The sequence below is a fragment of the Ambystoma mexicanum genome, chromosome 6p (assembly GCF_040938575.1).
Source record: "Ambystoma mexicanum isolate Mex_15411 chromosome 6p, UKY_AmexF1_1, whole genome shotgun sequence".
Classification (NCBI taxonomy): domain Eukaryota; kingdom Metazoa; phylum Chordata; class Amphibia; order Caudata; family Ambystomatidae; genus Ambystoma; species Ambystoma mexicanum.
This window is the reverse complement of record NC_090935.1, coordinates 941,799,460-941,824,453: the sequence shown is the minus strand read 5'-3', so window position 1 is coordinate 941,824,453 and position 24,994 is coordinate 941,799,460. Positions and strand designations below refer to the sequence as shown.

Below are 24,994 nucleotides of genomic sequence, written 5' to 3'. Positions count from 1 at the left end.
TGTGGCAAACAGATCCACTGCTGGGGTACCCCGGAGAGGAAAGAGCTCTTCCAGGACTTCCTGGCACACTTCCCACTCATGTGAGACCGTGCTCTGCCTGCTCAGAGGATCTGCCAAACAATTCTCTGACCCCGCCAGATGAACTGCAGGGACTGAGATCCAGTTCTGCAGCAACCAGAACCACAGCTGCATCGCCTCACTGCATAGAGGAAGGGAGCACACGCCATTCTGCTTGTTCAGGTAGCGTACCGCCACGTGTTGTCAGTCAGGATCAGGACATGTTTTCCCTTGAGAGATGGGGCAAAAGCCCTCTGGGCTAGCCTGGTGGCTCGCAACTCCAGTCTATTTATGTGCCACCTGGCTTCTGTTGCTGACCAAAGGCCACTCAACTGCAAATCTTCGTAGTGAGTGCCCCAAACCTTCAGAGATGCATCCATGGCCACCCAGGCCTGAGGCCAAGGAGGCAAGAAGGGTTCCCCTGCCAAAAGATTGCTGCGGCTGGTCCACCAGTTGAGGTCGTGGACCACTTGGCCAGACACCTTGAGAGCGCTCCGAGGCACTTAGACCACTGACCTCTTAGGAGCCATTGAGGGGATCTCATGCACAGCTTGGCCTCTGGCACTAGAAGAATACAGGTCATGAGACCTAAGAGGCAGAGGAAGGAAGCCGTTGGTAAGGTGGCATGATTCTGGAACTAGTGTACCATTTGTGCTATGTTGCCGAGTCTCTTCTCTGCCTTTCCCACCCGAGTATCTAGGACTGCTCTGATGAACTGGAGCCTTTGGACTGGCATCACAAGGGACCTCAAGATCTGGGAGAAGCCCAGCTCCTGCAGTAGCAGACAGGTGTCCTCTAGATGAGACAAGACCTGTCCGACTGTCTTCTCTCGGATCATCCAGTCACCCAGGTATGGGAATACATGGACCCTGGATCTCCTTAGGTGAGCCGCGACTACTGCCATGAGCTTTGTTAAGACCCCCAGAGCGACGGTCAACCCTAAGGGAAGCACTTTGAACTGACAGTGTTTGTCCCCTATGAGGAACCTTAGGAATTTCCTGTGCTTTCGATCTATCGGCAGATCGAAATAAGCCTCCTGCAGATCTCTTGACACCAGTCAGTCCTGAAGTTCGAGGGCATGGAGAATTTCTCTCAACGTCACCATCCAGAGTTCGTCTTTCCTCAAACACTTGTTCAAGGGACTGAGGTCCAGAATGGGACGGAGACCTCCTCCTTTCTTGGGCACCAGGAAATACCGGGAATACCAACCTGACCCTGATAGGGAGGTACCTCTTCCACGGCACCCTTCGACAACAGGGCTTGCATTTCTTCCTGGAGCTCCTGTCCTGGTTGGACTGGAGGTGGTGGGGGTCTGTCTAGTGTATTCCTTAAGAAGGGCAGACATCCCCACCAAACGAGCTGCAGGGCCCAGGTGTCAGAGGTAATCACCTGCCACTGGGGCCAATGTCCTGCCAACCACCCACCAACCAGCAAGTCGTACGAGGGGAAAACAAAGTGGGTTAGAGGCCGGTGCCGCCCCACCGCTGCTTGCTGGCCTCTAGAAGCCCCTCTGCCCCATCCAGGATGCGAGAAACCACTCTGCCTGGCTTGTGGGAACTGCGCTTTCCTGCCATAAGGCACATAGTGCCTGTAGCTTCTGCCTCTAGAGGCCAAGCTGAAGGCAGGTTTGGCTGGTTGCGCAGCAAGCCCAGCAATTTTGCAGCTATTTTAGACTGTTTCAACTTTGCCAGAGAGTCCTCAGCCTTCTGGCCAAAAAGAAACTCTCCCTCGAAAGGCATGTCCAGTAGCCTATCCTGGACGTTCGAGGAAAAGCCAGAGCTTTTTAAATAGGCTTGTCTTCTGAGTACTATCACCGACCCCATTGCACGGCCAACATCCAGGCCTGTTTGCAACGACTGCTTGGCTACCTCCAACCCATCTTCCACCAGCCGTGTAATCCCATCCCGCATTTCACCTTCGTTGCTTGCTCGATGGCTTTCCATAACCCAAAGGAGTACTATGAAAATCCACAGGCAACATTGATGGCTTTTAATGCCATGCTGCCAGAAGTAAAGACTTTCTTTGCCATTGCATCCAACATTGTACCCTCCCTGTCTAGAGGCAGATTAGAAGTGGATGCTGCAGGTCTGGTGGTGATTGTGACTGCTTCTGGAGAATGGTGAGAAGCCAGGTAAAATGGATCTCCTCTTGCCGGCCTGTACTTGCCCGTAAAGTTTGAGTTTACTGGGGGAATGGAGCAAGGATGCTGCCACAACGGGGCCAAGGGGTCTGCAATTGTCGGGTTAAATGGCACGCTATGTTCATTCACAGGACCGTCATCCAAGATGTCCGTCAATTCATAGCCCTGAACAGCGGCTGAAGAGGACTTTAAACCTAGCATGGGTGTGCATGTAAGCTGACCCTGCTGAAATGTAACGTCTGGAGACATGTCCAGGCCGCTGGTGTCATGTTACCCTTGAGCTAAAGCCAACAGGTCAGCTTGGTTGTCAAATAAATCGACACCTCCCAACCCTGTATAAATGGGATCAGTGTCCCCCTCATCATTGCCCTTGGCCTATGCCAAATATCGGCATCATGGTTTTAAAGAACCCTGACCTGGAGAGCAGAATGAAAGATCTGATGCTGATGGTCAGCGACAAGGGTTTTTCTTTCTACGCTGATGGAACTGCCATCGGAGTCGATCGAGGCTTGAGTAATGCTGCGTCATCGGGACGTCAGCCTGTCGACGCTCAAGAATTGGACCAGCCATTGATGGTTTAAGCACTTTTTTCGATGTTGTGCCTGAAGGTCTCTCCGACATCAATGGCGTCGATGGATTGGCATGCCAGGAGTCTGGAGTACAGAGCGCCGCTTTTTGCCGCCGAGGCCTGTTCGGCAGGGTGTGGTTCATTCACCCACACCTGCAGCAGCCTGATTTTTAAATATCTCTAGAATTTCTATTTTAAAACGGTTCCACTCTTCGAGTGGTCGGCCCAAACGAGGCCTTACCCTTTTCCGAAGAGATGGACTTGTGTGGATGACGACGATGCCTCTTCTTTTTACGCTATCAGGACGAATGAGGACAAGGAAGAGTGACTCCTCAAGTGTGACCGTTTTTCGGCTTTTTGAGAATGCTTTTCCCTCTCCTTCTCAGGGGTGGGCCCTGTTAGGGAGAATTCTCTGTTTAGGCTGAATTTCCCTACCTAGTGAGTCCCCCAGCAGCTTTGCTGGATTTCTGGGGTTTAATTTTTTTCTCCTGCCAAGAGTGAGACTCTTTTACCCTCACTCTTGGACATGTTGAAGTGTGTTTTCTTGGTTAAACCTTGTGTTGAATGGGCTATGGGGTCTTTTACTCCATAGGGCCTCATGTATTTTTGTGATGTGGGTCACACAGCACCCTCTGTGCCGTGACCCAGGGGTGTCCTAGGGACTCCCCAACATAGACTCCATACCCTGGGACTGACTACTGTCTCCCAGGGCATGTAAAGTCACCAAAGACTTTGCTAGTCTTGAATCCTGAACAGAACCAGTACAAACCATCATATTGTGGACGTACTGGCTGGGGCAATTCGATTGCCCCAGGGTCTGTTAGTCGAGGGGGCACGTCTCCGTCCCCCCTGATCGAGTTTTGGCTGGTGGCAGTGGAAACTACTTTTTATATTCGACCGCGAATATTTCCCTATGGGATTTCCCATTGTTTTAGGCTAACACATTTAATTATTTATTTACGGTAGCCTTAAACATACCGCCGGTTTATATATTTATTTTTATAACTCCGGTTGGGACTTTTTGCCAAAACTTGATTCTAAAATGGCGTTGGTGTTCGCCTCTGTAACTCTGACCCAAAGTGGAGCCCTTTGTTCCACTTTTGGCGGGCTTCTCCACAGAAGCCCTCCAAAGTGGTGCCACTCTGTCTGGGGTACTTAGGAGGGGTGGAGGGGGATTTAGGCACCCTGGACTGAGTTACCTTGGTAACTCAAGTCGCACTCCGTCCTGATTGGCCCAAGTGGTGAGCCGGCCGGCTCACCACTTAGCATGTTTGAGTGACAGCTAGGCTGGGTGAATGGGGGTTTGCTGCATAAAAGCAGGGCTTTGGGGACTGGGACTTCAGAAGTCGCCACAGGGCCAAGAATCCGACGAGGGAAGAGCTGAGCCGACCTGCTTCGACGACACCACCCGGTGGAGCCCTGCTGAACCGTCTCACCACTTTTTTTTTTCCCGACGACCGAGGAGAACTCTTAACGGAGTGGCTCCTTCCCTTGACTGGTGGGGACAACCAGTTTTCGCCTTCTTTCCGTTCTTTTGAGGTATCTCGTGGCCGCCTTGCCTGTGCCAAGCACCCCGGCATCCGGAATACCACACTTTACCCCCATACCGCGAAAGTCGGTACCAACCCTTTAACCGGAGGACTCCGCGGCTGGTTTCTTCCCGGGCAGTGCTACGACCTTTCTCTTCTGCTCTTCAGCGAGATATTCTTCTCCCCTGACCGACGTCGAGCCTTGCTGTCGCTGCCTGGAACAACTGCCCCCGCTGGAGGATCCTTTCCGCTTAAGGTACTGTGTTCCGCCTGGCTTCCCTTGCTACCGACTGTACGGGGTAGATTTAGTCCCCGGCTTTCGAACCTGGGAGTGCCTGGGACACTTTGGCTAAACTTTCTGAGCCACTCTAAACTCTTTTCGACTCTTTGCAAGACTTTGAATCTCTAACTAACAGTGTGATCTTGGGCACATTTTCGCTCCGGCTACTCTAAGAGTGGGCCCTGCCAGTGACTTTTTGCTCACCTGTGACTTTATTCTTCTTTAAGCCTATTGCAAGTGTTCTGGACCTTAGAGTGGTGTGTCTAACCTATTTCTGCTTTTTCTCTCCCTTTCTTGGAAACTACTAGAGTGTCATCTAACGTTAAGCACTCACCTCTGTTTTAATTAAGTGGTGTTAACCTAGAGTTGTCTAGATAGGAGAAAGGATTGAATTTACTTTCAGTATAACTGTGTTGAAGTGCTTTTACTATATTTTTGCTAGAGTGTTTTTAACTTATGTGTATTTTAAATAAATAACTATATACTTTTGAAACCAAGCTCTGGTCAGTGTTTGCTTGTGCTATTGTGTTTTGGTACATATTGTGTATACTTTACATACTGCCTAACTCTTCTTGAGAGAAGTCTGACTGCTCAGCCACAGCTACCAGGTAAATCTGGGTGGTACAGACTGCTACCAAAGGGGTTTACTGCTCTACCTGTAGTCTTAAATCTTTTGCAGTGTTCCCCAAGGGAACTGCACAGGTTTCTGCCTAACACTGGTGTACAGCGGTGGGATTTGTATTGAGTATACATTTTATTGTGCTTTAGATACCTTAGTGCAACTAACCACAAAGCTTAGCACTGAAAAAGTAAAACCTCTAACATGTCAGTTATAGAAAGCTATAGTCAAGAGTCCCTTGCAGCCAAAACTGCTGATTGTTTAAGAGTGCTCTGTAAACATAAGGATCTCCTGACTAAGGGCAAGAAAATGGAGCTGATTGAAAGATTGTTAGCTAACCAAAGTCTGGGTGATGGTTCAGAGGAGCCTACCACTCCAGCAACTGTAGATGACAGTATTGAAGTTAACATGGAGCAAAATGTTGATGATTCTGAGGAAGAGTCAGGAGAGGAGGGTGAGGCTGTTGTAACTGTCCCCCCTAGGCCTCTGCCTGCTCTACCTGCTGTACCTACTGGACCTTTACCAGGTCCCACATTTAGTCCTCAGTACTTTGAACTGGAGAAAATGAAGCTAGAATTGGAGTATAAGAAACTTAATGCTCAAACTGACAAAGAACTAAGGCTAAGGGAAATGGAGCTCAAGTATGACTTAGAAATGAAGAAATTATCTGTTGAGAATGTTTCTCTCTCTGGCTCCTCTAGAAGTTCCAGTCCTAAAAGACCCCGGATGCCTAAAGAATTGGTTGGTATGTATGAGCCTAAGTTGGATGTGTTGGATTGGTTGTCTCTGTTTGAATATAATCATGGGCTCCAGAACATCACAGGAAATTACTTACTTACCTGGTTGTTCTCTAGGCTCCCCCCTGTTGCAACTGATGTGGTAATGGAGATGGGGGAGGAGGATAGGAAGGACTATGAATGTGTGAAACTAGCTTTGATAGCTAGGTTTGGGAAGACCCCTTCCCAGTATCTTAAGAGGTTTAGGAGCCTCAAAAAGCATGATGGTACCCCTTGGGCTACCTGGGTGAATGAATGTTTGAAAAACTTAGAGGGATGGATTAAGGGTTACAAGGTGAACACTTATGAAGGTATGAAGAATTTGTTTATGTTGGAGACTATTTATGATGCCTGCTCTCCTGAGCTCAGACAACACTTGGCTGATTCCAGGGAATTAGATTCCCGGAAACTAGCTAAGGCTGCTGACTTGTGGGTTGCCAACAGGGCCACTCACAAGGATTCTGGGGTAACTCAGAAGAAGGATGGGGAAAAACAGTCTAAGAAGGACTCCAAAGAGAATTCTAATACTACAAATTCCAAAGAGGGCCCCAAACAAAACTATAAGGGTAAGCCACAAGGGAAACCAAATCAGGCTAGTGTACCTTCTGGTCCCAGACCAGAAGGAGGTCAGAACAAGCCTCCATTCCAGCGAGCCTTTGGCTCATGCTTTGTTTGTAAGGCTACTGACCATGTGAAAGGAGATCCCAGATGTAAGGGTAAACCTTCAGGGGTCCAGCTTGCCTCCTTAGCCTTCGCTCCAGAAGAGGAAGTACATATGGCAAGTGGAAACTTTCTATTACTAGCTGATGAACCCACTGGAGTCTCAGCTAGTGTTTCTTTAGTCTCTCTGGGGTTGTGGGAGCAACAGAATTTAGATGTCTATAACTCTATCCCAGATAATACTAAAGAGTATTATAAGGACAGTGTCCAGGTGAATGGTCAGGAGACTCCTGCCATTAGGGACACTGGAGCCAGCATAACTGTGGTGGATGAATCATTTTTCAAGGCAGAGGATGTTGCTAAGGCACCCAAATGCCTCACCAAGTTAGCTGGTGGGCCTGTGCAGATGTGTCCCCAGTTACCAGTTCTCATCCAATGTAATGATATGGCTGTAAAAATACCTGTCAGTGTACAATGTGAAGTGCCAGGTAGGGTTCTGTTGGGTAATGACCTCAAAGCTCTTGGAGTTGTATCTCATACCCCCAGACCTCCTAGCAAAAGGTTTCAGGAACTCACAAAACCTGCAAGAGAGAAAACCCTGAGAGGGTTATCTCAGGAGATGATGACAGAAATCACTCCTCTACCACTGGAGCAACTTACTGCAGTAACTACCAGATCAGGAGCAAAGGGGCAACCCAAGACTCCTAGGAAAAAGCCAGCAGCAAGCACTCCAGTGCTTCCAACAAGGACTTCCCCGAGGTTGTCCAAAGTTACACCTGTAACTCCCCCTCCAGCTGAGGCTGAGAGGGAGGTACAACCCTGTGTGGTTGAGCTAGACTCTGAGGAAGAGCTAGAAGGAGGCCCCAACCTTATTGGAGATTTGGACCCTGAGGACCATCCTGAGCTGCAGTCTTTACTGGCAGAAGGTGGGCCTAGCAGGGCAGCTTTTCGTAAGGGGCAAAGAGAATGTCCAACTCTGGAGGGTCTCCGCCACCAGGCAGCTTCTCAAGCTGATGGGCAAGAGCCTGGGAAGTATAGGTTGCACTGGGGAGATGGCCTCTTCTACAGTGAACCCACTGAGTCTGAACCTGGAGACTACAAACGCCTTGTAGTCCCACAAGAAAACAGACAACAGTTCTTACAACTAGCCCATGAGATACCTTTGGCTGGCCACTTGAGTTTCAAGAAGACCAAGGAAAGGCTCTCACTCTACTTTTATTGGCCAAAGATGGGGGCTGAAGTAGATAGATATTGTAAGAGCTGCCATACCTGCCAGACTTCTGGTAAGGTTGGTTCCAAGAATGTGGCACCTTTAGTGCCTCTCCCAGTTGTGGGAGTCCCATTTGAGAGGGTAGGGATCGACATTGTTGGTCCCCTTGATCCTCCAACCTCCTCAGGCAACAGGTTTATCCTTGTTGTAGTAGACCATGCTACTAGATACCCTGAGGCCATTCCTATGAGGACTGTTACAGCTCCGGCTGTGGCTAAGGCCCTCCTTGGTATTTTTACCAGGGTTGGGTTTCCTAAGGAGGTAATCTCTGACAGGGGGTCAAACTTTATGTCCCACTACATGAAGGCCATGTGGAAAACCTGTGGAGTTACCTACAAGTTCTCAACCGCCTACCACCCTCAGACAAACGGGTTGGTTGAAAGGTTTAACAGAACCATGAAGAGCATGATAGGTGCTTTAGAAGAACCCCTTAAGAAAAAGTGGGACCTTCTACTGCCATGCCTTCTCTTTGCTTATAGAGAAGTCCCTCAGGAGGGAGTAGGTTATTCTCCCTTTGAGCTTCTCTATGGCCATCCAGTCAGAGGTCCATTGGCCCTGATTAAGGAGGGGTTGGAAGGTGCTCCTCCCCTCAAGCCAGTCAGAGTGACTGACTATGTGATAGGTCTCCGGAGGAGAATGTCACACATGATGGCAGAAGCAAGTGACAACTTGAAAGCTGGTCAAGCCCTGGTCAAACATTGGCACGACCAGAAGGCTAACATGGTTGAGTTTACTCAAGACCAGCTAGTTCTAGTTATGCTCCCAACAAGGCAGAGGGCCTTGCAAGACAAATGGATGGGACCCTTCAAGGTTGTGGGAAAACTTGGAGAGGTCAACTATCTGGTGGATCTGGGCAGACCCAGGGAAGCTCCTAGAGTCTTCCACACCAACCGACTAAAAGCATACATCTCCAGACCTGATGTAGGAGCCTTGCTCCTAGCTTCAGCTGCAGAGGAAGAAGAGAGTGAATCTCTCCCTGATCTCCTCAGAGGTGTACCTTTAGATGAAAAAGTTGAAGGAGTCAATCTCTCTTCAGACCTGACACCTGAGCAACAAGAGGAGTGCAAATCTATGTTAAATCAGTTTGCCTCCCTGTTCTCACTGTCACCAGGCTTGACCCCTTGGGGCCAGCATGAGATACTCACTGGTGACTGTCTGCCAGTCAAAAGCAGAGGATACAGAATGTCAGAACATATCAGAGCCCACATCAAAGGAGAGGTCAAGAAGATGCTTGATCTCGGGGTAATAGAGCCCTCTACTAGTCCATGGTCTAGCCCAGTTGTGTTAGTACCAAAGGCAGGATCCAAAGACTTGAGATTCTGTGTGGACTATAGAGCTCTAAATGCAGTCACCAAGACTGATGCCCACCCTTTGCCCAGGACAGATGAGTTGGTGGATAAACTTGGTGCAGCCAAGTACCTCAGCACATTTGACCTGACGTCAGGCTATTGGCAAATAGCCCTGACAGACCATGCCAAGGAGAAAACTGCATTTTCAACCCCAGTTGGCTTGTACCAGTTTAAGGTCATGCCTTTTGGACTGAAAAATGCACCTGCCACATTCCAAAGGATGGTGAACCAGGTTCTGGCTGGGATGGAAGATTTCTGCATGGCATACTTGGATGACATTGCAGTCTTCAGCCACTCCTGGGAAGAACATGTGAACCACCTAGGACATGTGTTGCAGGCTCTGAAACAGGCCCATTTGACAATCAAAGCCAGTAAGTGCCAGATTGGTCAAAGTAAAGTGGTCTACCTTGGACATGAGGTAGGAGGTGGAGAAATAAGGCCTTTGCCCAGCAAGATTGAAGCTGTGCAAAATTGGACAACACCAACTACTCAAACCCAAGTGAGAGCTTTTCTAGGCCTCACTGGGTATTACAGGAATTTCATTGAGAACTATGGGACCATAGCTTCTCCACTGAATGTAATCTCCTCTCCCAAATTCCCTAAGAAGGTAAAATGGAATGAGGAGTGCAATCAGGCCTTTGAAAAACTGAAGAGAGCTCTTTGCCAGGCTCCAGTATTGAGAGCTCCTGACTACCACCAACCTTTCATTGTACAAACTGATGCTTCCAATGTAGGTATAGGTGCAGTTCTAAGCCAACTGGATGAGAAGGGTAGGGAGCACCCCATTTGCTTCATCAGTAGGAAACTGAAGGATCCTGAGACAAGGTGGGCAACTATCGAAAGAGAATGCTTTGCTATTGTGTGGGCACTGAAGAAGTTTAGGCCATACTTGTATGGTTCTACTTTTGTTATTCAGACTGACCACCAACCCTTGAGATGGTTAATGCAAATGAAAGGGGAAAATCCAAAACTATTGAGATGGTCAATCTGCCTGCAAGGGTTTGATTTCACCATTGAGCACAGGTCAGGGTGTCACCATCAAAATGCTGATGGACTCTCTAGGATGTATATCATCGACTAGAGGTATGAGGTTCATCCAGGAGTGGATTAAATCCTCCTGTCCCTTAGTCTGGGGGGGGCGAGTGTTAGGGAGAATTCTCTGTTTAGGCTGAATTTCCCTACCTAGTGAGTCCCCCAGCAGCTTTGCTGGATTTCTGGGGTTTAATTTTTTTCTCCTGCCAAGAGTGAGACTCTTTTACCCTCACTCTTGGACATGTTGAAGTGTGTTTTCTTGGTTAAACCTTGTGTTGAATGGGCTATGGGGTCTTTTACTCCATAGGGCCTCATGTATTTTTGTGATGTGGGTCACACAGCACCCTCTGTGCCGTGACCCAGGGGTGTCCTAGGGACTCCCCAACATAGACTCCATACCCTGGGACTGACTACTGTCTCCCAGGGCATGTAAAGTCACCAAAGACTTTGCTAGTCTTGAATCCTGAACAGAACCAGTACAAACCATCATATTGTGGACGTACTGGCTGGGGCAATTCGATTGCCCCAGGGTCTGTTAGTCGAGGGGGCACGTCTCCGTCCCCCCTGATCGAGTTTTGGCTGGTGGCAGTGGAAACTACTTTTTATATTCGACCGCGAATATTTCCCTATGGGATTTCCCATTGTTTTAGGCTAACACATTTAATTATTTATTTACGGTAGCCTTAAACATACCGCCGGTTTATATATTTATTTTTATAACTCCGGTTGGGACTTTTTGCCAAAACTTGATTCTAAAATGGCGTTGGTGTTCGCCTCTGTAACTCTGACCCAAAGTGGAGCCCTTTGTTCCACTTTTGGCGGGCTTCTCCACAGAAGCCCTCCAAAGTGGTGCCACTCTGTCTGGGGTACTTAGGAGGGGTGGAGGGGGATTTAGGCACCCTGGACTGAGTTACCTTGGTAACTCAAGTCGCACTCCGTCCTGATTGGCCCAAGTGGTGAGCCGGCCGGCTCACCACTTAGCATGTTTGAGTGACAGCTAGGCTGGGTGAATGGGGGTTTGCTGCATAAAAGCAGGGCTTTGGGGACTGGGACTTCAGAAGTCGCCACAGGGCCAAGAATCCGACGAGGGAAGAGCTGAGCCGACCTGCTTCGACGACACCACCCGGTGGAGCCCTGCTGAACCGTCTCACCACTTTTTTTTTCCCGACGACCGAGGAGAACTCTTAACGGAGTGGCTCCTTCCCTTGACTGGTGGGGACAACCAGTTTTCGCCTTCTTTCCGTTCTTTTGAGGTATCTCGTGGCCGCCTTGCCTGTGCCAAGCACCCCGGCATCCGGAATACCACACTTTACCCCCATACCGCGAAAGTCGGTACCAACCCTTTAACCGGAGGACTCCGCGGCTGGTTTCTTCCCGGGCAGTGCTACGACCTTTCTCTTCTGCTCTTCAGCGAGATATTCTTCTCCCCTGACCGACGTCGAGCCTTGCTGTCGCTGCCTGGAACAACTGCCCCCGCTGGAGGATCCTTTCCGCTTAAGGTACTGTGTTCCGCCTGGCTTCCCTTGCTACCGACTGTACGGGGTAGATTTAGTCCCCGGCTTTCGAACCTGGGAGTGCCTGGGACACTTTGGCTAAACTTTCTGAGCCACTCTAAACTCTTTTCGACTCTTTGCAAGACTTTGAATCTCTAACTAACAGTGTGATCTTGGGCACATTTTCGCTCCGGCTACTCTAAGAGTGGGCCCTGCCAGTGACTTTTTGCTCACCTGTGACTTTATTCTTCTTTAAGCCTATTGCAAGTGTTCTGGACCTTAGAGTGGTGTGTCTAACCTATTTCTGCTTTTTCTCTCCCTTTCTTGGAAACTACTAGAGTGTCATCTAACGTTAAGCACTCACCTCTGTTTTAATTAAGTGGTGTTAACCTAGAGTTGTCTAGATAGGAGAAAGGATTGAATTTACTTTCAGTATAACTGTGTTGAAGTGCTTTTACTATATTTTTGCTAGAGTGTTTTTAACTTATGTGTATTTTAAATAAATAACTATATACTTTTGAAACCAAGCTCTGGTCAGTGTTTGCTTGTGCTATTGTGTTTTGGTACATATTGTGTATACTTTACATACTGCCTAACTCTTCTTGAGAGAAGTCTGACTGCTCAGCCACAGCTACCAGGTAAATCTGGGTGGTACAGACTGCTACCAAAGGGGTTTACTGCTCTACCTGTAGTCTTAAATCTTTTGCAGTGTTCCCCAAGGGAACTGCACAGGTTTCTGCCTAACAGGCCCTTCAGGGACAGTCGGCTAAAAGCAAGTTTGGCAGCCCGCTCACTGATAGATTTCGGCTGCATTTTGGAGCATGACGCACATCCCTCGGGTAGTGAACCGCACCCAGATATCACAGACAAATGTTGTGCGGGACAGTCACTGACATTTTGGAATGGAATTCTGTGAACCTCTTGAAGCCTGAAAATCCATCGAGAGGATACCGCAGGCAAGAAATGTGACAATTTTAGTAAAAGACGAAGACTCAATGACGTGTTCCCAAAGCAGCGTGCAAGTGTGTGGAAAAAAGTAACTGCGGTATGGGGCGTAGTGACGTGGTATATATACGACGCCTGACGTCATGTCCAGAGCTGACGATCGAGCACCGAGCAAGATGGATCGACGGCAGAGGAGAAGTCCGCTACGCCCTCCGTCAAAAAAGTTTCCGAGCAGTAGAGCTAGATGAGGATATCTATCAGATGAGTAATCTGTGGGTGAAAAGCAATCCATTGAATAATGCTTTTAAGTACTGGATTCACTGACCCTTTCTTAACAATGTATCTTTAGTAAGTGAGCGCAGACAATGAGGATATCCATTCAAGTTTTTACATACTATTTTTGGTGACAGTGAAAAACCACCTAACCTTCCCCACTGCTGCAGCACACTCTATTTTACAGCCTGTTTAATTCAGAAGAGGATGGCGCACTTCCAGTTTAGGGCTTTTTTTCACAAAACCTTTCGCCTTTCTTAACAATGTTCGTATTCGCATAATTTATAACAGTTCTTTTAATTCGGCTCTTTTGCACTGTGAACAGTACGCAGAATTCGCCCTGAAGCTCCCTGGTATCCCATTCACTCCCCCAGGGCTTCCCAGTCTTTACTGGCAGCTTCAGCGTTCCTCGCGTCTTTCTCTGCTCTTGGCCCACTGACTGGGTGCCGTTATTATCAGCCTCCGAACTGCATCCAGCAATCTGCTAGCCTCCAGTGTCCCAAACAGCAGCTTCAAAACAAGTCAAATTCAGCTGCAGTCCGAGCATTGGTTATCATTTTCCGAAGGCTACAACGAGGTGTTGGCTTGCCGCTTCTGGTCATCTTCATTACTCTCTTCCTCATCTCAGTTGCATAAGGGGGGGGGGAGAGTTAAAGAGGTTGTTGGCTCGGAAAACCTGGGAATTCTCCATCTACATTATAATAAACCATACAGGTGTGTTGTAAAGGCCCTTGGGTGTCATTAAGAATTACATCTGGGGACCGCGGCCCGAACTCCCGAACAGCAAAGGAATGAAAGCACAAAATCTGCTGATTAAGCCCTCCCCAGGAGTTACCACACAGAGCATACAATGCTGGGACAAGGAGAGACTCCGGGGACCACACCAATCGGTGCCCGAAGATCCTGACCCCGTGGTACGCAGTGCGTACGGAGCAAAGAGATACCCATCTGCCTGACCGTAACAGGGCCGGGAGGGCAGACACGACCACTGATCACCCGATCCGCTCCGTACAGCCCGACAAGTGTGGAGCATCAGTTGGCGTCCCGCCAGCAGAAAGAGAGGAGCCTTCAAAGGACGAAAAGGCACAACAAGAACCTGCCATCCGCTAGCAAGGCCAACAGTCCCCACGCCGGCCCCCGTGCCAAGAAGGCCCATCAGGAGGGGCCGCAGTCCCCCCAGACATCTCTACCTTCAACTGGCATGACTAAGGAAGGAACCCATCCCGCCGAGTAGCAAGGTTACGGCAGAGCGTGATGCCACGAGCACGGGCTCCCCCTGATGCTCTGTGCAACTGAGCAGATGGTCTGGAGAGCGGTGGAACATCCACCGAGGTACCCAGACTGCCAGAGGGCCAGCCACACCACGTGAACAGGCAAGAGGGAAGGGGGCATCCGGACAAAGGCCCTGGGTGCCATTCGGCATACCCGGGAAGGGAGAACACTGCTGGCTTAGGCCTGCCTGCACACTGAAATCCATGCCCGACAGAGGCGCTACCCTAAACCAGGACAGAAAGCCCAAGGGTTCTGAGCGCACAAGAGCCCGCTCTCCTGCCACCACTGACGAGATACCGGGAACCCAGGACTTAACTGAGCACAACGGAGGTCTTGGCTCACACAACGGGGTCCGGAAACCTCCAAAGCCACAAACCCATGCATATTTATTCAGAATGCCCTGCCTTGGCTGCGTAACTTGAAATAGGAGGCAATCTCCACTCGGACCAAGACAAAGCAGCTGTGCCCCAGACACATAGCTAGGCGACTTTGAAGGACCTCAAAACCCAAAAGGCACACATGATTCGCACAAGAGCTGCAAATAAAACCTCCCGTATCACTGTGAACAACTACCAATCGGTGGATGGGAATATCCACTCTCCGGCACTAAAGGAACTTTATAAGAAACCACCTCAAAGGGAAAAGCGATACCCCAACGCTCAGCAAGTGACACTGCTCCCAAGGCTGGCCAAAGCACACACTAGATTATGGTGAACCCAGGGGAACCGTGGACAGCCCTTGAACCCCAGATCTCCGGTACAACACTAAGGAACCCCCGTTAGGGGACATCAGAAGACGCAAAGGGCTGGGGGCTCCATATACTAGCACCCGGAGCTGCAGACCATACAGCCCGGCTTTGTCCCCGGGAACAAATCTGGTGTGGACGGGACCAACCACAGGCCATAACCTTGCCAATCACGTCTCGCAATATCGAGAAACAGGAATAAAGAGACTCCGTCAGCTCTCAAAAACATTAAAAAGACACAGGAAGGAACCCTGGCACAGATATGGGCCAAAGAAACAGATCCAGCTGGGGGTCACACCACAAGCGACTGTGCCACACGGTACCAGAAACGGTCCCCTCGCACAAGGACCAAGATAGACCAGTAACACACGCCTCAGAATCTCCCTGGCTGCTCTGACTAGCGTGCTGCTCTGCCCCAGGATTTTGCTGTATTCAGCACTGCGTGTGTTTTGTTTAAGTCCCATATCTGTTTTTATATCCTCTTCCTGTCATGTAAAAGGCTAGACTTAGACTGTTGCTCCCAGTTTATGGGAGCATGCATCAGGCCTCAGAGTATCCCCTTCGTGTCAGTACTTATCGAATGCATCCTACTGGGGTAGCCTAGCCTCTTCCTCATCTCAGCTGTTCCTAGATGCGTTGCCCGAGTCAAATACATATACCTAGGGTCTAAGAAAAAGGTTGTCATAGGATAGAGGGGTCAGATGTGAGATGCTATTGTGTTACCGGAGGTGCACTGTGGGCGTTCTCTTTTCTCAAACACCTCCTGGGAGAGATGGTGGACAAAATCACAGTGGCGGGCCAGAAACAAATGGACACACTAAGAGAAGACTTGGCCAAGGGGATACAGGAAATAAGAGATTTTAACAAAATAGAGGAGAGGGTGGACACCAACGAGCACACCATTCAGGAACTGACAGAAGACGCGAGGAAAGCAGACACCCTCTTGGAAACCCTTGCAGTGGCCACCCACAACCTTGAACTGTAGGCAGAAGATCTGTAAAACAGATCCAGGAGATCCAACATACGGGTCAAATGTCTGCCAAAAGAGACGCAAGATCAGGACCTAACCCAAGTACTTAGGAGCATTTTCGGCGATCTGTTGGAGTTGGAAGCAGTCGCGGGGATCCAATTAGACAGAATCCACAGGGTAGGCCCACGCTGACAGGAACCGGGGGCGAGACCGAGAGAGGTCCTTACATAATTACGCGGTCAAAGAACAAATCTTAGCCAAGGCCAGAAAAGCAAACCAGATCACCTACAATGGCGCACAAATATTCTTGTACCAGGATCTACTGCAAATAATACTCATCAAAAGAAGGCGTATGGGCCCAGTCCTAGCAAATCTGCGAGCCCAACAAATCCGATACAAATGGACGCACCCATTCGGACTGAGTTTTAACTGGCAGGGGAAGCAGCACAAAATCACGACATGTGAGCAAGGGGCAAACCTACTGGGAATTGAAGAAGTGCAATCAACACCCCACTGACCACCAACCAACCAACTTAATGCCCGTCGGCCATGCGAATGGTCTACAGTGAAGTCCAAAAGAACAAAGAAAGGAGAAAACCAACTCACCTCCAGGAACCCATCAATCAGCAAAGAGACAGACAAAACCGGAAGACCTACTGGGGGCATAAACTGAAATCACAACTCGAGGATGCGATACCGCAGAGACAGCTCACCTGAGGAGGGCGTAAGCTAAGCTAGGTGCTGTGCTTTAACATTAAAGAGATGTAGTAAATATTGACCCCGCAGGGGGGGGAGGGCGGTGGTCGAAGGGGATGGAACATTGGAATGGGATTGTGAGATCCTGCATGGGAGATTTATTAGGATACTTCAGAGACCCACTGCTCAAGGAATCAGTCCTTACAAGTCCAATCCAATTATTTCACCACCTGCTCCCTCCCTCTCCGCCTCTGACATGCTAACTCCTTTTCTAATAAAATCATAGTGCTACGGTCCTCCCTCTGATCGAGTGACAATGCATCAGACTGTCAGTCTGCCTCAGACATCTCCATCCAGATTAGAGGGGAAATAGTAGAGGCAGGGCAGAAAAGAATCTCATGGGAGGACTTTGCCAGTCTTTCTTTTCCTGAAATGGCTTTCTACCACTCTCACGCTAATGCTACTTCTTTCTCCCCTTGATCTACTTCCTTCCCTCTTATCTCTAAAATCTACCCTCACGTCCTTCCTTTCCTAACATTTATTAAAACGTTTCTCTACTCCACTACTTTCGCAATTTACTTTGAACACACAGTCATTCTGCCAATCCTAAAAAAGCCCTCTCTTGACCCTTTGCTTCTTGCTCGTTTCCATCTCGTTTCTCTCCTACCCTTTTTCTGTCTCAGATTCTTGAACACGTTTGTCCATTCTCAAATTGCATCCTGTGTTCTTCATTCCTTACTTCTCCACACAAATCTTATTTTCATCCTCTACACTGCACTGACACGGCCCATCTTAGTGCCTCCAAAATCCCTTATAACTGCTTGCCACACAAACCTTTCCTCTACTGTTATACTCCTGGATCTTTCTGATGCTTTTGACACAGTCGACCGCTCCTCTCCTTTACGCTCTATACTCACTGGGTCTCTCTGGTACTGTTCACCAGCGGATGCTATTCCATTTAACTGACTGCACTTTTTCCATCTCCTGGACTAGTATACATTTCCTCACTCTCCATCTTTTGCACAGTATTCGCCAGGGCTCCATTGTGGGCTGTCTTAACTTTTCTCTGTATACTTCTCCTTTATTGTATCCTCATTTGGCCTATCTTCTCACTTCTACATGGATTCCCAAATCCACATTTCTTCCACTTCCTTCTCAGACTCGCTGCAAAGTACTAGCTCCTCCTGCGTTTTAGCGATACAGTCTTGGATGCATGCTCACTTTTTACATCTCAACACTTTGAAAACTGAGATTCTTTTCTCCCCTGTCTCTACTATTTCCCCTCTATTCTTCCTGTGCAGATGTCATGGTATCACAAGTATGACACTGACACAATGGGTACAATTTGTAAAACCTTTATTGAAAATGTTGGGGCTGGAGAAACTCATATTTTGCCCTATAACTAAGAAGGGAGTAGTCTCGACTATCAAACAAAACAGCCCTAGTGGGGTCCGTTAATACAAAATGGGCTATGCTAACAAAACCTAATGCCTGCCGTATCTTTTTTACAAAAAAGTGTAGAAAGAGAAAAATGTATGCAACAGGAAAATCAATGTTCAAAAGAATAAAGATAGTTGAACCAGCTCTCCTCCTCTCCTCACGGGCTAAGGTTGTCCTTGTAGGCAGGATGACACACACTGGCTCGGTTTATAACACTCTAAGCAGTTCCTAAACCGTGGATTGAGGCCTGGCAAGCCTTCCACGTTAGTCTTTTTCTTGACTTTCAAAATTATATTCTAACGTAAAGTTTATAAAGGTCCCCCTCTGCCGGGCTCAGACCTAACATCACAGTTCAACACAAATTTGCAAGAGGTCTACCTTCCCCAGCTTCTTGTTCTTCGGGTCTCCCTCAATCGGGCACAGACCCCTTTCGGATGTCGAAGACTTTCAAATGTGCGTGGTTCTTTTTACAGACCACTGCAGGACCACTTCTATTCAAAATTCACGTTAATTCTCGCTTAATTAACTTTTGTGGTTTGTTCACTTTTTAGCTTAAACAATGTACCTTTCATGGAGACTTTCGAATGGGCTACTTTCTTTCGCTGGACCACTACGTTACTTAGTATCGTTGATCTTACAGCTGCCTTTTACTTCAAGGTTCATTCAAAGGTCTGCCTTTCCTCGCGTCTCATCCAAACGCGTGCAGCCTTCACTTGTGATATAATGTTGCCACTTAATTCGCTTTAACACACACCAGTCTCTCAGGTTGCTTGCCAACTCACCAGCTGTGTACGTTTCTTTCTTGCTTTGCTATTTCCAATTCATGAGTCAAGGCTAGTACCACAGGCTTGGCCTTGTATTTGTATTTGTATTTTATTTATTTCTATAGCGCACCAGGCCCAGGGGCAACCGGGCGCTTAACTTAGTTACAACAAGATGAAAGCATGACAAGGCAATGTGACAGAGTATTACAGGATTATTACAGGAAGATTTACAAAATGTACAAAATATACATTCAAACGAATATCGATAAGGCAGTGATTTACAGGATAGTTAATAAGGGATGCAGAGTAGGTCAAAGTGCAAGTAGGGCAGTAAGCTGGTGTTAGCAGTCTTGGGCGGATAGCCAAGCTTTGGTAAGGTATTTGAATTTCAGGAAGGAAGGTTCTGCTCTAAGGTCATTGGGGAGTGAGTTCCAAAGTTTGGCTGCCAGGATGGGGAAGCTGGTTCCACCAGATCTTTGGAGATTAAAACGCGGGATGTCAAGGCAGTTGGCTTGGGCCGCTCTGCGAGGTCTGGTGGAATTGTGGAAAGAGAATCTGTTTGCCAGGTAGCGAGGGGCTTGGTTGTGGAGGCATTTGTGTGTGAGAGCCAAGGACTTCAAGGAGATGCGATGTGGGATAGAGAGCCAGTGCAGGTTGCGCCTGGTGTCAGATATATGCTGGCGCCTAGGAATGTTAAGGGCCGCTCTGATCGCATTGTTTTGGACAATTTGTAGCTTGTTTAAGTTGCGGAGATTAGTACCTAGATAGAGGGCATTACAGTAGTCGACCTTGGATAGTACAAGGGTCCTGGCCAAGGTTACGCAGTTGGCAGTGGTTAGGAACGGGCGACAGGCGGTGATGAGCTTGCAAGTATGCGCTGCTGCAGATGAGACTGCGTTGGATTGTCTAGTCAAGGATAGGGTTGAGTCGATGTAAATCCCTAGGGTTTTCGTGTCCTTAGCAATCGGGATGGTGTTCCCATCAATGGTGAAAGACTTGAAGGCAGGGTCAAGTTTAGTGAGTTTTTGTGGTGAACCAAGAATGAGGAGCTCTGTCTTTTCATCATTTAGGCAGAGGCCGTTTTGGGCCATCCACGCTTGGATGACCTGGTAGATGGCGTTGATGGCAAGGGAGTCAGTTGTGTAGTCTCCTGTGATGGGGATTAGTATCTGTGTGTCGTCAGCGTAATTGGTATACGTGACGCCCAAATGGTCCAAAATATCAAAAAGTGGTTTGGTAAACACGTTATATAACGTGGGCGAGACACAGGACCCTTGAGGCACACCACAAGAGACCGGAGCGGGTGGTGCGGCCGCAAGTGGGGAGAACACGCGCATTGATCTATTATCCAGGAAGGATCTGATCCAAGTGGCGGCATTTTCTGAGAAGTGTGCGGCTGATTTGAGGTGATGGCAGAGAATTTTGTGATTGACAAGATCAAAAGCAGCAGAGAGGTCCAGGAGAAGTAATAACGCCAGTTTGCCTTTGTCTTTGAGATCTTCGATCTGCGTTTTTAAATCAATAAGGGCGGTCTCAGTGCCATGGCGAGGCCGGAAGCCTGATTGCCTGAGTCCCAGAAGTTTATTTGATTCAAGGTATTCCTGAATTTGTAGGTAGGCCGCGCGGTCAAGGATTTTTAGTAAAAAAGGTACAGTGGTAATTGGTCTGTAGTTTGTGGGTATGCTGGGATCCAGGGTAGGTTTTTTCAGAAGCGGGATGACCCATGCATCCTTAAGATTGTCCGGTACAATCCCAGAGCTAAAGGAGGAGTTGATGAGCGTAGTGATGAAAGGTGCTAGGTCGTGAGCAGCTTCCTTAATAATAGGTGCAGGACAAAGGTCACCCTGACAATTGGACGGTTTAAGGCTAGTGATAATCTTTTCCACTTCGAGAATGGAGAGTGGAGAGAAGCTAAAAGGCGTCAGAGAGTCTGTGTTAGAGAGGTTTATGGTAGGTATAGGGATCTGTAGAGGGTTGGATTGAAGGCTAGATTGTTTGTTGTTGATTTTAATTTGGAGAGTGGCAATCTTACCTAGGAGAGCTTCTTGGATTTTGGAGCACCAGGTGCTATCTTTGGTACATGTGTCAGGTGGAGTAACAGGAGTTTCAAGTTCTTTTAGGATTTTAAACAATTCTTTGGTGTTAGATTTGGCTTGCTCGATGCGTTTGTTATATGTGTCTTTTTTTGCCTGGAATATAGCTTCCTTGTAGTTAAGGGTGGCCAGGAGTACGCGTGATTTGTTAGCTAGAGAGTGATTGCTTCTCCAGTGGGATTCTGCAATTTGTTTTTCTTTGCGTAGTGCTCTGAGATGGGGTGTAAACCAAGAGTTTAGGTGGGCTCGAGGTTTAGATTTTCTCAGTTTCGAGGGTGCAATGGTGTCTAAGGCTGTAAGCATGGCCCGGTTGAATGTGTCGACCAGGGCCGTAGGGTCAGAGCATGAGGGATCCCGAACATTGAGAGCTGGAAGGAGGAGGGGGAGGAGTCTATCGCAGGTAATGTTGCGTTTGTTACGGGTGGCCATAGCCGGGGCAATGTTGTGAGGGAGGCTGATAGGTTTGGACTCAATATTGAATGTAATTAAGTTGTGGTCTGTCCAGGCGCACTGTTGGTTAGAGGTGATGTTGATGGGACAGTTGAGGGCGGCTAGCCAGTCAAGGGTTCTGCCCTTGTTGTGGGTAGGTTGGTTTAGGAACTGAGTGAATCCAGCATTAGTGAGGATGTTGTCAATAGACGAAGCAGCAGTGTCCTTGGGGTCGTGGAGGCCTAAGTTGAAATCCCCCAGTATCATGACCTGGGAGATAGCTTTGGTGTTGTGTGTGAAGATGTTGGAGAGGTCCTCCGCGAAGGTGGATAGTGGGCCGGGTGGCCGGTAGAGTAGATGGAAGGTGATAGAATGGTTGGGTGTGAGAGCTAGTTTAGCTGTCAGTGCTTCCAGAGTGGAGGAGTGATGTGTGGCTGAGAGGTGGAAGTTCAGAGCGTTTTTGTGGATGATGGCGATGCCACCTCCTTTAGATTGGATGGAATTACGGTCATGTCTGATAATGTTGTAGTCAGGAGGGATAGCAAGGGAGAGAAGAGGACCTGAAGCTGGGTGGAGCCAGGTTTCAGTGATTGCTATAAAGTCGAGGTCAAGGTTGAGAATCAAGTCAGCTACTTCTAGGGCGTGAGCCGGGAGTGATCTGGCGTTGATTAGCGCGCCTTTGATATTGTTTAAGTTAGGGGAGTTGGAAGATGGTGGTAGATTAGGTGAAAGTGTAGGTGGTGACAAAGGGAGAGGCAGTTTGATGCGGTGAGCTAAATGATGGGAAGCGTGGGTAAGACGCGAGCCAAGTCTAGCATTTCTCAAGGAGATAGAGCAGGGTAGGTTAGGTAAAGGTCTGGTGGCGAAGTGCTGGATCCAGAGGGCTGGGTTGTTAAGATAAGGGTTGGTGTGGTGAGCGTGGGATGGCATAGTTGAGGTGTGATGCAAGTAAGAGTGGTAGATAGAGGTGGTGGTATGGTATAGTGCAGTGCAGCCAGGGTGCAGTATAAGGATGAGAAGGGTAGGCAGCAGTCTGGTAAGTAGGGTACTGAAAGAGTACAGTGGTGAGTTTGCAGTAGTTAGACTGTTGGTGGGGGGCATGTTGACCTAGTAGAGTCTAAGCGCGCGTGGTCTGGTAAGGAATGCGAGGGCGACCATATGACATTTACACAATAACACTAGTCTGTTAGTGACCAGGGGCACAACACAGTTGCAGTGGTCAGTTAGCGACCATAAGGCACAACACAATTGCAGTGGTCAGTTAGCGACCATAAGGCACAACACAATTGCAGTGGTCAGTTAGCGACCATAAGGCACAACACAATTGCAGTGGTCAGTTAGCGACCATAAGGCACAACACAATTGCAGTGGTCAGTTAGCGACCATAAGGCACAACACAATTGCAGTGGTCAGTTAGCGGCCAAAAGGCACAACACAATTGCAGTGGTCAGTTAGCGACCATAAGGCACAACACAATTGCAGTGGTCAGTTAGCGACCATAAGGCACAACACAATTGCAGTGGTCAGTTAGTGACCAAAGGCACAACACAATTGCAGTGGTCAGTTAGCGACCAAAAGGCACAACACAATTGCAGTGGTCAGTTAGCGACCATAAGGCACAACACAATTGCAGTGGTCAGTTAGCGACCATAAAGCACAACACAATTGCAGTGGTCAGTTAGCGACCATAAGGCACAACACAATTGCAGTGGTCCGTTAGCGACCAAAGGCACAACACAATTGCAGTGGTCAGTTAGCGACCAAAGGGCACAGCCAGTAGCAGTCATGAGGCATACAGCATTAGGGGCAGAAAGTGACTGTACTATTGAGAGGTGGCAGTAACGCAAAGAGGCAGCAGAGTTGGAGGCATAAGTGTATGTAGCAAACAGTTATCGAGGGTGAAGAAAAACCGAGTTTAAATGTTTGTGATTGCGGAGTAGCAGAAGACATACCAGAAAGCACAATAGTGTAGACTGAGGGTATCCCCTCTACTCACAATGGATTAAAGGTCCGAGTAGACACTGGCTCCAAGGCTCCGGAGGCGAACAGGGGGCAAACAGGGGCCTTAGTGCGGGCCTTTGTTGAGAGGCCGGCGTTCCCGCCTGCCGGCGGAAGGGGATAAATATGAAAGGGGAGGTCAACAGCTGATTCGTGCGGCCAGAGCCTCGCTCTGGTGCCGCGATGCGCCCGCCATTGCTGGGCCAGGCGGAAGAGTCTGACGGAGTCAGTCGATTCTCAAGAAGCGTTGCGCTTCAGAAATCGACGAGCAGCTGGAAATCAATAAATATGCACGATGGCCATACCTGACTGAGATATGATGGCAACCCTCGCCCTTGAGGGAAATCGGTGAGGCAGGGTGATCTGACGCACGGCCGAACCGTGTGTAGCTGGAGATGCTCCTCGGCTCAGGAGGCCTTGCCTCTCCAACTCTGCCGTTCACCCGGGAGGGTCGCTGGCATCCTTGTAACACAATGCAATCTTCACTTGTGGGATCTGGCCTTCTCCATGTGCCTTTTGCGGCCTGTCGGAAGCAACAACCACCAGTAGGAAACCCTTGGGGTTTTCGGCCCGCTGCTTTCTTCCCTTGGTCTGTTGCTCTGCTCCAGTCAGTGTGCCTTTGTCCCGGAAGTTCTGTTCGCACTCGTGTTCCGCCTTGCTCAGAGTGTGTCTTTAGGTGTTGCCAGGAGAGCCAACTGGTATCAGGTGTATCCACCTAGTGTAAAGTGTCTGACTTTGCCTGACTCGATTAACGGGACATGTCAAGGATGATGTGAGAGAGTTAGCCTGGTTATTCTCAGTCACTCTCTTCCTCGGCCCAGGGTTTGTGTAAAAAGGGGCGCGAGTTGGGATTTCAGAAAATCCTACACAATAGGATGGGGTAGATGAACAGAAAAGGGGGAAATACTGCGTACTGCGTCTCACCATTGGCTGTCTCACACACACACTCCCCGAAGACCCCTCACCCAACATAGCTCACTCCTTTTCCTACTACCAAACTGTGTATTTCCTCTGTGGTTCTCCCTCGCGAGTGCCCTCCTATCATTTTACCCCACTCCGCTAAGTCTTCAAATTTCCATTCCCTTCTTTGTGCCGTCTGTCTCTCTGCACCTCAATTTCCTCCTCTCCGCAGTCCCTTTCTAGGCTCTCATTCAAATTTCACCCTCTCTTCCATTTTCTTTGCAATGCTACTAAATGCCTACAGGGATCAAAATGCCTACAGGGATTTGCCAAATGTCATCTCTCCTCACGGAACACTTTAAATATCCCTTCACGTTTCCACCACTCACAAGGTCAGTTTCTACTTGCTGTATCCTAATCCCCCTTCATCTCATTTCTGGTCTTCACTCTTCTGGCACCCAGATATTCGAACCCTTTACCCTTGTGGTTAGATCCTGGTCTACACTTTCAGAATTTTGTTTAAATCTAATTCACACCGGGGGAAGGGCGCTCAGGCAATTAGGTGGCTGGACAATCTGTCGAGAACACTCTGTGACCGGCCGCTTTTTCCAGCCACCTATGGCCCTTCCCCGGTGGCGCCATCTAGAGAGCCGTTCCCTGTTGTCTCCCCATGCTGTCACCATCCCGTGCCCACCC

The 24,994-nt window shown here is 48.7% G+C and overlaps 1 protein-coding gene across 2 annotated transcripts in view; it reads right to left on the bottom strand.

Annotated features, from left to right (window-relative positions):
- Positions 1–24,994, bottom strand: part of DMXL1 (Dmx like 1) — a 1,868,248-nt gene that overhangs the window by 806,174 nt on the left and 1,037,080 nt on the right. The window lies entirely within an intron of this gene.